Raw genomic sequence first — 13,087 nt, forward strand, 5'->3', positions numbered from 1 at the left:
GACGTCGGTACTTTGGTTTTTGATCCCGGCTTCGTGACTGGGCTGCTTTGCAGCCGAAAGGCTGCATTGACCATGGCTGCGGAGCCTGGAGAGGCGAGGAGGGCTGGAAAGGACCCCAGCATCAAGTGGACCATCCGCTTTCATTGGAAAGCGGAGACGGGGCCACCTGGAAGGGAAGAATTCGAGGATGAGGTTTTGTTCGGAGCTTTGGGGCTGAAGGCTACTGACATCAAATGTGTGCAAGGGAACCGGGCACAGAAGTTTATCGACGCCACGTTCATGAGCGCAGAGATCCACAAGAGAATGGCGGAAAAATGTGGGAAGATCATCAAGGACGGCGGATTGCAGGAGTACGAATGTGGTGGACTAAAGGGCGACAGCAAGAGGTGGGTGGTCCTACATATGTTCGACCCGTTCATTTCAGATGCCGACGTGACAACCTTCCTGCGCAGATACGTGGAGGTGAGGAGGGGGCCTAACGTGGTCAGCGACACACGTACTGTGTGGACGGGGAAGCGTCGGTACGAGGTGGAATTGCGGCGGGATGACAGAGCAGAGGACGGGTTCACCCACCCACCAGCGACCTTCTCAATTGGATCAGGTAGGGGGTACCTGTACTATTGGGACCAACCCCAATTCTGCAGGAAGTGCCGGACTTCTGGGCACCAGGAAGGAGCGTGCGAAGCAGAGAAGTGTGGGAAGTGCAACCGCCAGGGCCACCACACACGGGAGTGTCCTGTAAAGGAGTGCTCCCTGTGTGGAGACACTAGGCACCTATACCGGCAGTGTCAGAGGAGGGGCAAGGACATCGACAAGGCGGTCGCGGAGTGGATGAGGCAGGCGGACGAGGAAAGCGAGAGGGAAGACCGGCCGGCGGGCAGCAGACCCCCAGGTAAGAGGGAGAAGAAGAGGGGAACACAACAGGGGAAGGAGCAGGAGGAGGAGGGGCGCCAGGCAGACGAGGACGGCAAGCGGCCCGGAACATCATGGGGATCGGACAGCGAGCAGCCGGGAACATCCGGGGGAGCAGACGGAGGAGCCGGAACCTGGGCGGAGGTGGTGAGACGAGGGCGCCCCCTGCAGGGGGGGAGAGGAACTGCAGCGCCAGCCACAGCGCCTGTAGAGGAGGAGGGGATGGTGACCCTGCAGAGCGCAGGGACGAAAAGGAAGACAAAGAGGGCGCGGGGGGAGAAGCGTCGGCCGGAGACGCTGGAGAAGAAGAAGAAGACGGCCGAGGAGAAAGGCCAGGAGGAAGACCAGGAGGAAGACCAGGGGGACCTCGCGGACTCTGAGGGGATGGAAGAGGAGGAGGGTGGCGTGTCGGCCTCGAGCGACTCGGAGGCCGAAAGCACCTCGGACTCTCTCCCCCCAGGGCAGGCGCCAGGACCAACACCAAGGAGCGCCTATTCAGTGGCGCCCAACATGAACGAGGAAGGAAGCCCCGTATTTAACTGCCAGCCGGAAACGCCTACTCCGGAACAGGAAGCCCTGGACAGCCCCGTGGCGGTCCAGTATATGGACACGGAGGACGACAGCTCGGTGAGTACAGCAGGGACTGCGAGCTCTCCCGATTTCAGCCGCCTGGAGGGAATGGAGAGTGACAGCCCCCCTCGAGAACCACCATGACCCTTACAGTAGCAACCGCTAACGTAAGGGGTCTGAGGAAGCAGGAAAAAAGAGCGGCGGTTTTTACTTACCTGTCTCGAAGGAATCTGGATGTGATCTTCCTACAAGAAGTTCACCTCAAGGACCTCGACGACGTGAGGACCCTACGGAGGGAGTGGAGGAGGGGTCCCTCGTGGTGGAGCGTCGGAGGGGTGAATTCTTCTGGCGTGGGTATCCTGTGCGGCTCGCCAGGGTTTGTCGCCCAGACAGTCAGCTCAGTGGTTCCCGGACGTCTGCTGGTGGTGGACGGAACCTGGAGGGGAGTGAAGATAAGGTTGGTCAACGTGTACGCCCCAGCAGACAGAAGGCAGCAGGGCTCCTTCCTGAAAGACCTGGAGCCCGTGCTATACACCAACAGAGAGCTGATTGTGGGCGGCGACTTCAACATCGACCTGGGAGACCCGCACGGCCAGGGAGTTCATCTGTTGAGGTCCTTGATTACGGATTTCAGCCTTCGAGACGGGTTTCGGAACGTTGCACACCACACCTGGGACAACGGAAGAGGGAGCTTTCGGCGCCTCGACTATATCCTCTCTACGGTGAAGTGGACGACGCTAAGCAGGCAAGTGACCCCCACCTGGTTCTCGGACCATCGGCTGCTCACGGTCACCTTCGGTGTTGAGGACCCGTGCTTCCAGGCCGGATACTGGAAGCTGAACAGACAAGTCTTACAGGAGGCGAGATACCGAAGGAAGATCGTATCAGTGCTGGAAGACCTTGGGAAGAGGAGGGGGCTGTTTAGCTCCGCGGTGCACTGGTGGGAATCGTGCAAACAGACTCTCGCGACGGTCACCAGGCGATACTGCTGGATCCGGCGGAGTCTGGAGGAACGCCAGTGCGCCCGGCTCCAGGAAGAGCTAGAAGCACTGTATGAGCAGCTGAACCAGGGGGGCGCCTTCAACGGCGAGAAGATCGCAAACGTCAGGAGCCTGCTTAGGGACAAGTGGCTGCAGAGAGCAAAAGACTACCTCTTCAGGCTGCGGGGAGTTTGGAGGGAGGGAGAAGAACAGTGCTCACCCCAATTCTTCAGCGCCGTGAGAAGACAGCAGGAGCGCAGCTGTTTTGAAAGCATACGGCGCGAAGATGGGACTGCAGTCACGGACTTACCCGGGATGCTGGAGTGTGCCACAGGGTTCTACACAGCCTTGTTTCAGGAGAAGGAGATCGACGCCAGCATCAAGGAGAGGCTCCTGGAGGGCGTGGAGAAGGCGGTGGACGACCCCGCCGCGCTGGTCGGGCCGGTGACAGGGGCGGAAATAAAAACAGCTTTGTTCGGATTGAAGAAGGGCACCGTCCCCGGTGTCGACGGCCTACCAGCGGAGTTCTACCGTACCTTCTGGGAACAACTGGAGCCTTTCCTGGTGCAGGTCTTCAATGAGGCCCTGGACAGCAGTGAACTGGGCCTCTCCATGAAGACCGGCGTCGTGACTCTGATCTACAAGGGAGGAGACAAGGCGGACCTGGGAAACTGGAGGCCGATCCAGCTCCTGTGCACGGACTATAAGATCTTGGCCAGGGTGCTGGGCGGCCGCCTGAGGACGGTGATGCCGGCGCTGGTCGGGGCGGATCAGACATGTGGCGTGGCAGGCCGGAAGATCAGCTGGACCCTGCAGCTGGTCCGGGACACCATCGCCTGGGTGGAGGACAGAGGCCTGCCGCTCATGCTGGTGAGCCTAGACCAAGCGAAGGCGTTCGACCGGGTCCATCACAAGATCCTGTGGGCACTCCTGAGGAAGAAAGGCCTGCCTGACACCTTTGTCAGGTGGATTGAGGCACTATACAGCGGTGCCACGTCCCGGGTAAGCGTCAACGGAGCTGTAGGGAGGAGGATATCGGTAAGGTGTGGTGTGCGACAGGGCTGTCCACTCTCGCCCCTGCTGTACGTCGTCTTCTTAGAGCTACTACTGGACCGCTTACGGAAGGATCCTGGAGTGACGGGAGTGAAAGTGCCAGGTGGAGGTGGGCAGGAAGTTAAGATCGCGGCCTACGCGGACGACGTGACACTCTTCCTCAGCTCTGACAGGAGCCTGGGGAGGGTGTTGGAGATCGTGGAGGCCTACTCCAGAGGCACCGGCGCCCAGCTGAACCGCGCAAAGAGCCTGGTGAAGCTGTTTGGAACCTGGCCGTACGTACCTGAAATCACTGGAGGATTGAAGGAGACAACAGACCCGGTGAAGATCCTGGGGGTCCTGTTTCACACCTTGGACCCCTCGGGACTGAACTGGGAGGCCAGGTTCCGGAAGATCAGGCAGAAGCTGGGCCTTTGGCAACATCGATCCCTCACGTGGATTGGGAAGGCGCTGGTGCTGAAGGTGGAGATCCTGCCCTTGCTGCTCCACCTGGCAGTGGTGTACCCCCTACCTGTGAGAAGGAGAAAAGAACTGGTTAAGACAATCTTCGCCTTTGTCTGGGGCCACTCCTATGAGCGCATCCGCCGGACTGAAATGTGCAGACCCATCGAGGAAGGAGGCAGGGGGATCCTGAACTTCCCAGTGAAGTTGGACTGCATTTTCGTCGCCAACCTGTGCGTCATCCTGCACGGAAACCCGCCCCACCTGTGTGGCCGGTTCGTGAGCCTCTGGCTGGCGGCGAGTATGAGACACCTGGCCGTCTGGAGCAACACGACCCCGAAGGCTGAGCGGCTCCCACTGCACTACCGCCACGCAGTGCAGTGGCTGCGGGCACATCCAGAGGTACGGGACAGTAAAATAGCGCTGAGCCATAGGCTGATGTACCAGACAATCACTGCAGTGGACAGGCCAGCGCTCCTGGGTGTGCCCAGGGACATCTGGCAGCAGGCCCAACCAAAGGGCCTGGACAACAGACTTAAAGACCTGAACTGGCTCGGCGTGTGGGGTCGGATGGCGGTCAGGGCCGTCATGTACTCGCATGGACTATCAAAACAGAGCCAGTGCCCGAGGCACGGCTGCACAGGGGAAGAAACTGTCAACCATGTCTTTTGGGAGTGCGGGTTCGTGCAGAGGGTGTGGAAGTCCAGCCAGCACCTTTACGCACAGGTAGGACTGGGGTCCCTCCTGTCTCTGAACGTGGTAATGAAGGGCGTGCCCGGTTCCCGGAAGTGGAATGCAGCCTTCCTGCTATGGCTTTTAATCAGCCTTACCAAGCTCCACGTGTGGGACGCAAGAGCAGAGCTGGTCAGACATGGTGTGGAGAGGTCTGTTCCAGCCATACTGAAGAGGGTGAAGAGAGACGTCTCACGGAAGATCCGGTGGGACGTCCTCCGATGGGGATTCGCCGCTGCGAGAGAAAGATGGAAGGACTTGATCACGTGGTGTTAAAGGTGGTGGGTAGTATAAACTTTTAAGCACTGTGTTTTGTACCGTTTTCTAATAAAAACATAAAAAAAATCTGTTCTTATCAGTTTAATATCTGATACGTCCCCCATCGGGGGACCACATATTAAACGGATTTTTGGAACAGGGAGCTGGATCAGGAGCTTGCTCCGTCCTCTCCACGCATCGGCCCGGTATTGCAGCGCCTCCGGGAACGGTGCACTACCTTCTCTCAGCGGTGAAAAGACAGACGTAGCTAGCAAGCAAGCGAGGTGGACCGGAGCTCCTTCCTCTCCGGTCTCGTCTCTCGTCCATCTGTGCGTCTCTGTGTCTCTCTCTCTCCCCCTCCCCGTTCCCGTGCTCCCTCCGTGCACTTTCCCGCGCCTCGACTCTCTCGGCAAGCAGGCCGGCCCCCTTTTCGGCTCCCGTGCGTTTTCCCTCCAAAAAACTTAGTTTTTTCCTCCTTTTTCCAGGGAGGCAGGCGTGGCTTGTGTGTGTGTGTGTGTGTGTGTGTGTGTGTGTGTGTGTGTGTGTCCCCGTCCTTGCAGGCGGGCCCCTTTCGACAGCCGGCCGTTTTCCCTCCAAAAAACTTAGTATATACACCTTTTCTTTCTTTTTTTCGGCAGGCAGGCAGGTGTGTGTGTGTCCCCGTCCCTCCCGAGAGAGCGCTGCCCCTTGCCTCTGCCCGCAGGTGCCGACGGTCCGCTTTCGCTTGCAGCTCACTCGGCACGGCTGCTGCTGGTGGGAGGGGCCTAAGCTAAGGAGGCCGGCCGGCTGGCGCCCCCCGCGGCTGCGGTCGTTGTCGGGCCGTTGACAGGAGATCAAAGAGCAGGGCCCCCGCCCGGGACTGGCGGGCAGGCAGGCGAGCAAGCAGGCAGGCAAGAGAGGGGGAGAGCGGAGTCCGGGCGGCCGGCAGCCGCGTGCGGACCGGGCTCCAGAGGCGTCGGCCTGCGCCGCTGCGCGCCAGCCGGACGCCCGCGCGCCCGCCCAAGGCCGGCGTCGGGCATCGCTTCTCGGCCTTTTGGCTAAGATCAAGTGTAGTATCTGTTCTTATCAGTTTAATATCTGATACGTCCCCCATCGGGGGACCACATATTAAACGGATTTTTGGAACAGGGAGCTGGATCAGGAGCTTGCTCCGTCCTCTCCACGCATCGGCCCGGTATTGCAGCGCCTCCGGGAACGGTGCACTACCTTCTCTCAGCGGTGAAAAGACAGACGTAGCTAGCAAGCAAGCGAGGTGGACCGGAGCTCCTTCCTCTCCGGTCTCGTCTCTCGTCCATCTGTGCGTCTCTGTGTCTCTCTCTCTCCCCCTCCCCGTTCCCGTGCTCCCTCCGTGCACTTTCCCGCGCCTCGACTCTCTCGGCAAGCAGGCCGGCCCCCTTTTCGGCTCCCGTGCGTTTTCCCTCCAAAAAACTTAGTTTTTTCCTCCTTTTTCCAGGGAGGCAGGCGTGGCTTGTGTGTGTGTGTGTGTGTGTGTGTGTGTGTGTGTGTGTGTGTGTGTGTGTGTGTGTGTGTGTCCCCGTCCTTGCAGGCGGGCCCCTTTCGACAGCCGGCCGTTTTCCCTCCAAAAAACTTAGTATATACACCTTTTCTTTCTTTTTTTCGGCAGGCAGGCAGGTGTGTGTGTGTCCCCGTCCCTCCCGAGAGAGCGCTGCCCCTTGCCTCTGCCCGCAGGTGCCGACGGTCCGCTTTCGCTTGCAGCTCACTCGGCACGGCTGCTGCTGGTGGGAGGGGCCTAAGCTAAGGAGGCCGGCCGGCTGGCGCCCCCCGCGGCTGCGGTCGTTGTCGGGCCGTTGACAGGAGATCAAAGAGCAGGGCCCCCGCCCGGGACTGGCGGGCAGGCAGGCGAGCAAGCAGGCAGGCAAGAGAGGGGGAGAGCGGAGTCCGGGCGGCCGGCAGCCGCGTGCGGACCGGGCTCCAGAGGCGTCGGCCTGCGCCGCTGCGCGCCAGCCGGACGCCCGCGCGCCCGCCCAAGGCCGGCGTCGGGCATCGCTTCTCGGCCTTTTGGCTAAGATCAAGGTTTAAGCCGGCAAGCCCGCAATTCCGAGGTCTTAGTCAGAGGGTCGGGAAGGCGGCGGGAGGACGGGAAAGGCTGGAAGGAGTGACGCAGCGGGAGAAGGATTGACCGGAGCAGCGGAGCGTTGGGTTGGAGCTTGGAGGATCGAGACGGCGGCGGTGACGAGTGGAATTGCTGGCCTGTGGATGTGAACGGGAGACGGTGGCGGAGCGTTCCTGGGACCTGGAAGTGCGTTTCGGATCCGTGGTTGGAGATGGAGGCGGGACATCCTTGGGCGAGGAAGGAGCAACGGAAGGACTCCATCCGTTTCACCTTGCGAGACCGAGAGGAACCCGGGACTTGGACCAGAGATAAGTTCAAGACTTTTGTTTTGAAAAAGGTTTTGGATGTGAAACTGCCGGACATACTATGTTTGCAGGACTATTGTGATCGCGGGATTTTTGAGTTAACCTTGGTTTCGAGTGAGCTTTGTTTTGAGTTATGGAGGAAGATTTTGGAGAGAAAGGGAGAGGCTCCGTTGAGCCTCTTCCGTGTGACTCCTATGTTTGCCGGAAGTTTACGGAAAATGACTGTTTTTGTTTTTGATCCATTTGTTTCAGAAGAGGACATTGAGGTTTTTTTGAATGAATTTGTGTTGTTGCAGGGAAAGGGGGAGAGGGAATTGGACTCTGAGGGGGTTTGGACGGGCAGGCGGGTTTACTGGATGAGGTTACGGTTTGGGGGTACAGAAGAGGGAGGGGTGCTACATCCCCCTGCCTTTTTTGAGATCGGGTCGGAGAGGGGATACCTGGTTTACCCAGGACAGCCCCTCGCATGTCGGAGATGTGGGGTTTTGGGTCATTATGCTGCAAAATGTACTATGGTGTTTTGTAGTCGATGTAAGGAACGGGGGCATGTACTGAAGGCCTGTAGGAAAGAGGTCCGATGTTTTTCATGTGGGGAGCTAGGTCATGTTTTTAGAAGCTGTGTGGGGAGGAAGACGGTTAGGGCTGAGCAAGATAAGTTAGAAGAAAAGACAAGGGTTGCTGACGGGAAAGGGGAGTTGGGTAGTGCGCAAGAGGAGGAAGTGGATAAGATGAGGAGGGATGGAATGGGATCTGCAGGGCTAAGTGTAGATGAAACAGTAGGAGGCAGTGTTGTTAAGGTACCAGATAAGGAGGGTGTGGATGAGAGTGTGGGGAGGGGCAATTGTGAGTTAGCGGTGGAGGTGAAGGGGGTTGCACAAGTTGTGACGCAGGAAGTGGAGAATGTAGTTAGGATAGGGGATTGTGTGGGATGCACGAGTGGGAGCGGAAAGGGTGGGATGAAGACAGATAAGGAAGGTGCGGTGGATGAGAGGGTTAGGAGTCAGGGGGTTAGTGTGGTTATGGATTTAGATAAGGAGGGGATGGGTGGGAGTACGGAAAGGGTTGTTGGTGAACAGGTGGAGGCGCCGATGGATGGTGTGCAAGTAGAGCTGTCCAAAGTGGAAGTGGTGGAAAGTATGAATGTTGGAGAAAGTGTGGGGCGTCCGAGGGAGAAGGCGGGAAAACAAATGGAAAAATGCGAGGACGGGGCGGTATCTAGTGGCAGAGAGGTGAGGGAGGTTGGCATGTGTGATAAACAAGCAGAGAGGAGTGCACCAGAGACTAGAGTAGAGGAGGCGAGAGGAGCAGCTGTAGATGTATGTGCGACAGGAAGACATAGTAACACCAATGAAGATCGAATGCGTACCTGGGATCTTACAGATAGCGATGTGGAGAGGGAGTACGCGGAATGTGTGAAACAATGTAGAATAGAATGGGAGAAGGAAGGGCACATCGAGGTTCCGTTACCGGGTATACCGTGGGACTTAATACCTGCAGCGAGGGTGCCAGAAGTTGAATTGAATGAAGAAAATTTTCCACCCTTAGGGTCCGTAGGGGCCGTGGGGGAGAAGAAAGGTATGAAGACAGGTTCTGTGGTAGTGGAGGGTACTGGGAAAAAAGGAAGCAATGGTGGGCAAGTAAGTGGAAGAGGGTGTACAGAGGGGCATCAACCGGAGAAGGCGAACAATACTTGTAAGGAGTGGAAGCAGGTTGAATTAAACCAGGATTGGCAGAAACGGATAAAGGTCAAACAGAAGAAATGCTTGGCTACAGTGCAAGAAGTAGAACGGAAGTTTCCAGGGTGTTGTATAGAATTGGTGAAGGAAGGGGATACTCCGGGTGCGTTTCGAATGGGTGGGGAAACGAGGGAGGAGTGTAAACAGATTAGCAAGATGTTGTATGGAGCTTTATGTAAAAGTTTGAAGATGTGAACGACGGTCTTTGTGGGTTTTATGTGTTGTGAGTATGGGAATGATTTGTGATTAGGGGAGGGATTGATTTGCATACAGGGTGGGGTTATGTTAATGAATGGTTGATATACGTTTGGTGTAGTTGAGATTTGGGTTTGATATTTGGGGTTTTTGGTTATAACGAGTTTTGATGTATGGACTTTTGTATTTTGTAATAAAAAAAAAAAAAAAATCTGTTCTTATCAGTTTAATATCTGATACGTCCCCCATCGGGGGACCACATATTAAACGGATTTTTGGAACAGGGAGCTGGATCAGGAGCTTGCTCCGTCCTCTCCACGCATCGGCCCGGTATTGCAGCGCCTCCGGGAACGGTGCACTACCTTCTCTCAGCGGTGAAAAGACAGACGTAGCTAGCAAGCAAGCGAGGTGGACCGGAGCTCCTTCCTCTCCGGTCTCGTCTCTCGTCCATCTGTGCGTCTCTGTGTCTCTCTCTCTCCCCCTCCCCGTTCCCGTGCTCCCTCCGTGCACTTTCCCGCGCCTCGACTCTCTCGGCAAGCAGGCCGGCCCCCTTTTCGGCTCCCGTGCGTTTTCCCTCCAAAAAACTTAGTTTTTTCCTCCTTTTTCCAGGGAGGCAGGCGTGGCTTGTGTGTGTGTGTGTGTGTGTGTGTGTGTGTGTGTGTGTGTGTGTCCCCGTCCTTGCAGGCGGGCCCCTTTCGACAGCCGGCCGTTTTCCCTCCAAAAAACTTAGTATATACACCTTTTCTTTCTTTTTTTCGGCAGGCAGGCAGGTGTGTGTGTGTCCCCGTCCCTCCCGAGAGAGCGCTGCCCCTTGCCTCTGCCCGCAGGTGCCGACGGTCCGCTTTCGCTTGCAGCTCACTCGGCACGGCTGCTGCTGGTGGGAGGGGCCTAAGCTAAGGAGGCCGGCCGGCTGGCGCCCCCCGCGGCTGCGGTCGTTGTCGGGCCGTTGACAGGAGATCAAAGAGCAGGGCCCCCGCCCGGGACTGGCGGGCAGGCAGGCGAGCAAGCAGGCAGGCAAGAGAGGGGGAGAGCGGAGTCCGGGCGGCCGGCAGCCGCGTGCGGACCGGGCTCCAGAGGCGTCGGCCTGCGCCGCTGCGCGCCAGCCGGACGCCCGCGCGCCCGCCCAAGGCCGGCGTCGGGCATCGCTTCTCGGCCTTTTGGCTAAGATCAAGTGTAGTATCTGTTCTTATCAGTTTAATATCTGATACGTCCCCCATCGGGGGACCACATATTAAACGGATTTTTGGAACAGGGAGCTGGATCAGGAGCTTGCTCCGTCCTCTCCACGCATCGGCCCGGTATTGCAGCGCCTCCGGGAACGGTGCACTACCTTCTCTCAGCGGTGAAAAGACAGACGTAGCTAGCAAGCAAGCGAGGTGGACCGGAGCTCCTTCCTCTCCGGTCTCGTCTCTCGTCCATCTGTGCGTCTCTGTGTCTCTCTCTCTCCCCCTCCCCGTTCCCGTGCTCCCTCCGTGCACTTTCCCGCGCCTCGACTCTCTCGGCAAGCAGGCCGGCCCCCTTTTCGGCTCCCGTGCGTTTTCCCTCCAAAAAACTTAGTTTTTTCCTCCTTTTTCCAGGGAGGCAGGCGTGGCTTGTGTGTGTGTGTGTGTGTGTGTGTGTGTGTGTGTGTGTGTGTGTGTGTGTGTGCCCCGTCCTTGCAGGCGGGCCCCTTTCGACAGCCGGCCGTTTTCCCTCCAAAAAACTTAGTATATACACCTTTTCTTTCTTTTTTTCGGCAGGCAGGCAGGTGTGTGTGTGTCCCCGTCCCTCCCGAGAGAGCGCTGCCCCTTGCCTCTGCCCGCAGGTGCCGACGGTCCGCTTTCGCTTGCAGCTCACTCGGCACGGCTGCTGCTGGTGGGAGGGGCCTAAGCTAAGGAGGCCGGCCGGCTGGCGCCCCCCGCGGCTGCGGTCGTTGTCGGGCCGTTGACAGGAGATCAAAGAGCAGGGCCCCCGCCCGGGACTGGCGGGCAGGCAGGCGAGCAAGCAGGCAGGCAAGAGAGGGGGAGAGCGGAGTCCGGGCGGCCGGCAGCCGCGTGCGGACCGGGCTCCAGAGGCGTCGGCCTGCGCCGCTGCGCGCCAGCCGGACGCCCGCGCGCCCGCCCAAGGCCGGCGTCGGGCATCGCTTCTCGGCCTTTTGGCTAAGATCAAGTGTAGTATCTGTTCTTATCAGTTTAATATCTGATACGTCCCCCATCGGGGGACCACATATTAAACGGATTTTTGGAACAGGGAGCTGGATCAGGAGCTTGCTCCGTCCTCTCCACGCATCGGCCCGGTATTGCAGCGCCTCCGGGAACGGTGCACTACCTTCTCTCAGCGGTGAAAAGACAGACGTAGCTAGCAAGCAAGCGAGGTGGACCGGAGCTCCTTCCTCTCCGGTCTCGTCTCTCGTCCATCTGTGCGTCTCTGTGTCTCTCTCTCTCCCCCTCCCCGTTCCCGTGCTCCCTCCGTGCACTTTCCCGCGCCTCGACTCTCTCGGCAAGCAGGCCGGCCCCCTTTTCGGCTCCCGTGCGTTTTCCCTCCAAAAAACTTAGTTTTTTCCTCCTTTTTCCAGGGAGGCAGGCGTGGCTTGTGTGTGTGTGTGTGTGTGTGTGTGTGTGTGTGTGTGTGTGTGTGTGTGTGTGTGTGTCCCCGTCCTTGCAGGCGGGCCCCTTTCGACAGCCGGCCGTTTTCCCTCCAAAAAACTTAGTATATACACCTTTTCTTTCTTTTTTTCGGCAGGCAGGCAGGTGTGTGTGTGTCCCCGTCCCTCCCGAGAGAGCGCTGCCCCTTGCCTCTGCCCGCAGGTGCCGACGGTCCGCTTTCGCTTGCAGCTCACTCGGCACGGCTGCTGCTGGTGGGAGGGGCCTAAGCTAAGGAGGCCGGCCGGCTGGCGCCCCCCGCGGCTGCGGTCGTTGTCGGGCCGTTGACAGGAGATCAAAGAGCAGGGCCCCCGCCCGGGACTGGCGGGCAGGCAGGCGAGCAAGCAGGCAGGCAAGAGAGGGGGAGAGCGGAGTCCGGGCGGCCGGCAGCCGCGTGCGGACCGGGCTCCAGAGGCGTCGGCCTGCGCCGCTGCGCGCCAGCCGGACGCCCGCGCGCCCGCCCAAGGCCGGCGTCGGGCATCGCTTCTCGGCCTTTTGGCTAAGATCAAGTGTAGTATCTGTTCTTATCAGTTTAATATCTGATACGTCCCCCATCGGGGGACCACATATTAAACGGATTTTTGGAACAGGGAGCTGGATCAGGAGCTTGCTCCGTCCTCTCCACGCATCGGCCCGGTATTGCAGCGCCTCCGGGAACGGTGCACTACCTTCTCTCAGCGGTGAAAAGACAGACGTAGCTAGCAAGCAAGCGAGGTGGACCGGAGCTCCTTCCTCTCCGGTCTCGTCTCTCGTCCATCTGTGCGTCTCTGTGTCTCTCTCTCTCCCCCTCCCCGTTCCCGTGCTCCCTCCGTGCACTTTCCCGCGCCTCGACTCTCTCGGCAAGCAGGCCGGCCCCCTTTTCGGCTCCCGTGCGTTTTCCCTCCAAAAAACTTAGTTTTTTCCTCCTTTTTCCAGGGAGGCAGGCGTGGCTTGTGTGTGTGTGTGTGTGTGTGTGTGTGTGTGTGTGTGTGTGTGTCCCCGTCCTTGCAGGCGGGCCCCTTTCGACAGCCGGCCGTTTTCCCTCCAAAAAACTTAGTATATACACCTTTTCTTTCTTTTTTTCGGCAGGCAGGCAGGTGTGTGTGTGTCCCCGTCCCTCCCGAGAGAGCGCTGCCCCTTGCCTCTGCCCGCAGGTGCCGACGGTCCGCTTTCGCTTGCAGCTCACTCGGCACGGCTGCTGCTGGTGGGAGGGGCCTAAGCTAAGGAGGCC

The 13,087-nt window shown here is 58.8% G+C and overlaps 6 non-coding genes across 6 annotated transcripts; all 6 read left to right on the forward strand.

The window, feature by feature from the left end:
• The first annotated feature begins 5,002 nt into the window (after nucleotides 1-5,002).
• On the forward strand, nucleotides 5,003-5,186 carry LOC148807997 (U2 spliceosomal RNA). The gene has a single exon (XR_016088527.1). It is a non-coding gene; the product is annotated as a U2 spliceosomal RNA (small nuclear RNA).
• Nucleotides 5,187-5,963: 777 nt separating this feature from the next.
• LOC148807998 (U2 spliceosomal RNA) lies at nucleotides 5,964-6,154 on the forward strand. Its single transcript, XR_016088437.1, has one exon. It is a non-coding gene; the product is annotated as a U2 spliceosomal RNA (small nuclear RNA).
• Nucleotides 6,155-9,429: 3,275 nt separating this feature from the next.
• On the forward strand, nucleotides 9,430-9,620 carry LOC148807999 (U2 spliceosomal RNA). The gene has a single exon (XR_016088517.1). It is a non-coding gene; the product is annotated as a U2 spliceosomal RNA (small nuclear RNA).
• Nucleotides 9,621-10,397: 777 nt separating this feature from the next.
• Nucleotides 10,398-10,588, forward strand: LOC148808000 (U2 spliceosomal RNA). Its single transcript, XR_016088438.1, has one exon. It is a non-coding gene; the product is annotated as a U2 spliceosomal RNA (small nuclear RNA).
• Nucleotides 10,589-11,374: 786 nt separating this feature from the next.
• Nucleotides 11,375-11,565, forward strand: LOC148808001 (U2 spliceosomal RNA). The gene has a single exon (XR_016088439.1). It is a non-coding gene; the product is annotated as a U2 spliceosomal RNA (small nuclear RNA).
• A 791-nt stretch (nucleotides 11,566-12,356) lies between these two features.
• LOC148808002 (U2 spliceosomal RNA) lies at nucleotides 12,357-12,547 on the forward strand. The gene has a single exon (XR_016088440.1). It is a non-coding gene; the product is annotated as a U2 spliceosomal RNA (small nuclear RNA).
• The last annotated feature ends 540 nt before the right edge of the window (nucleotides 12,548-13,087 follow it).

The sequence above is a fragment of the Atractosteus spatula genome, unplaced genomic scaffold (genome assembly GCF_055471065.1).
Source record: "Atractosteus spatula isolate fAtrSpa1 unplaced genomic scaffold, fAtrSpa1.hap1 Scaffold_25, whole genome shotgun sequence".
Classification (NCBI taxonomy): domain Eukaryota; kingdom Metazoa; phylum Chordata; class Actinopteri; order Semionotiformes; family Lepisosteidae; genus Atractosteus; species Atractosteus spatula.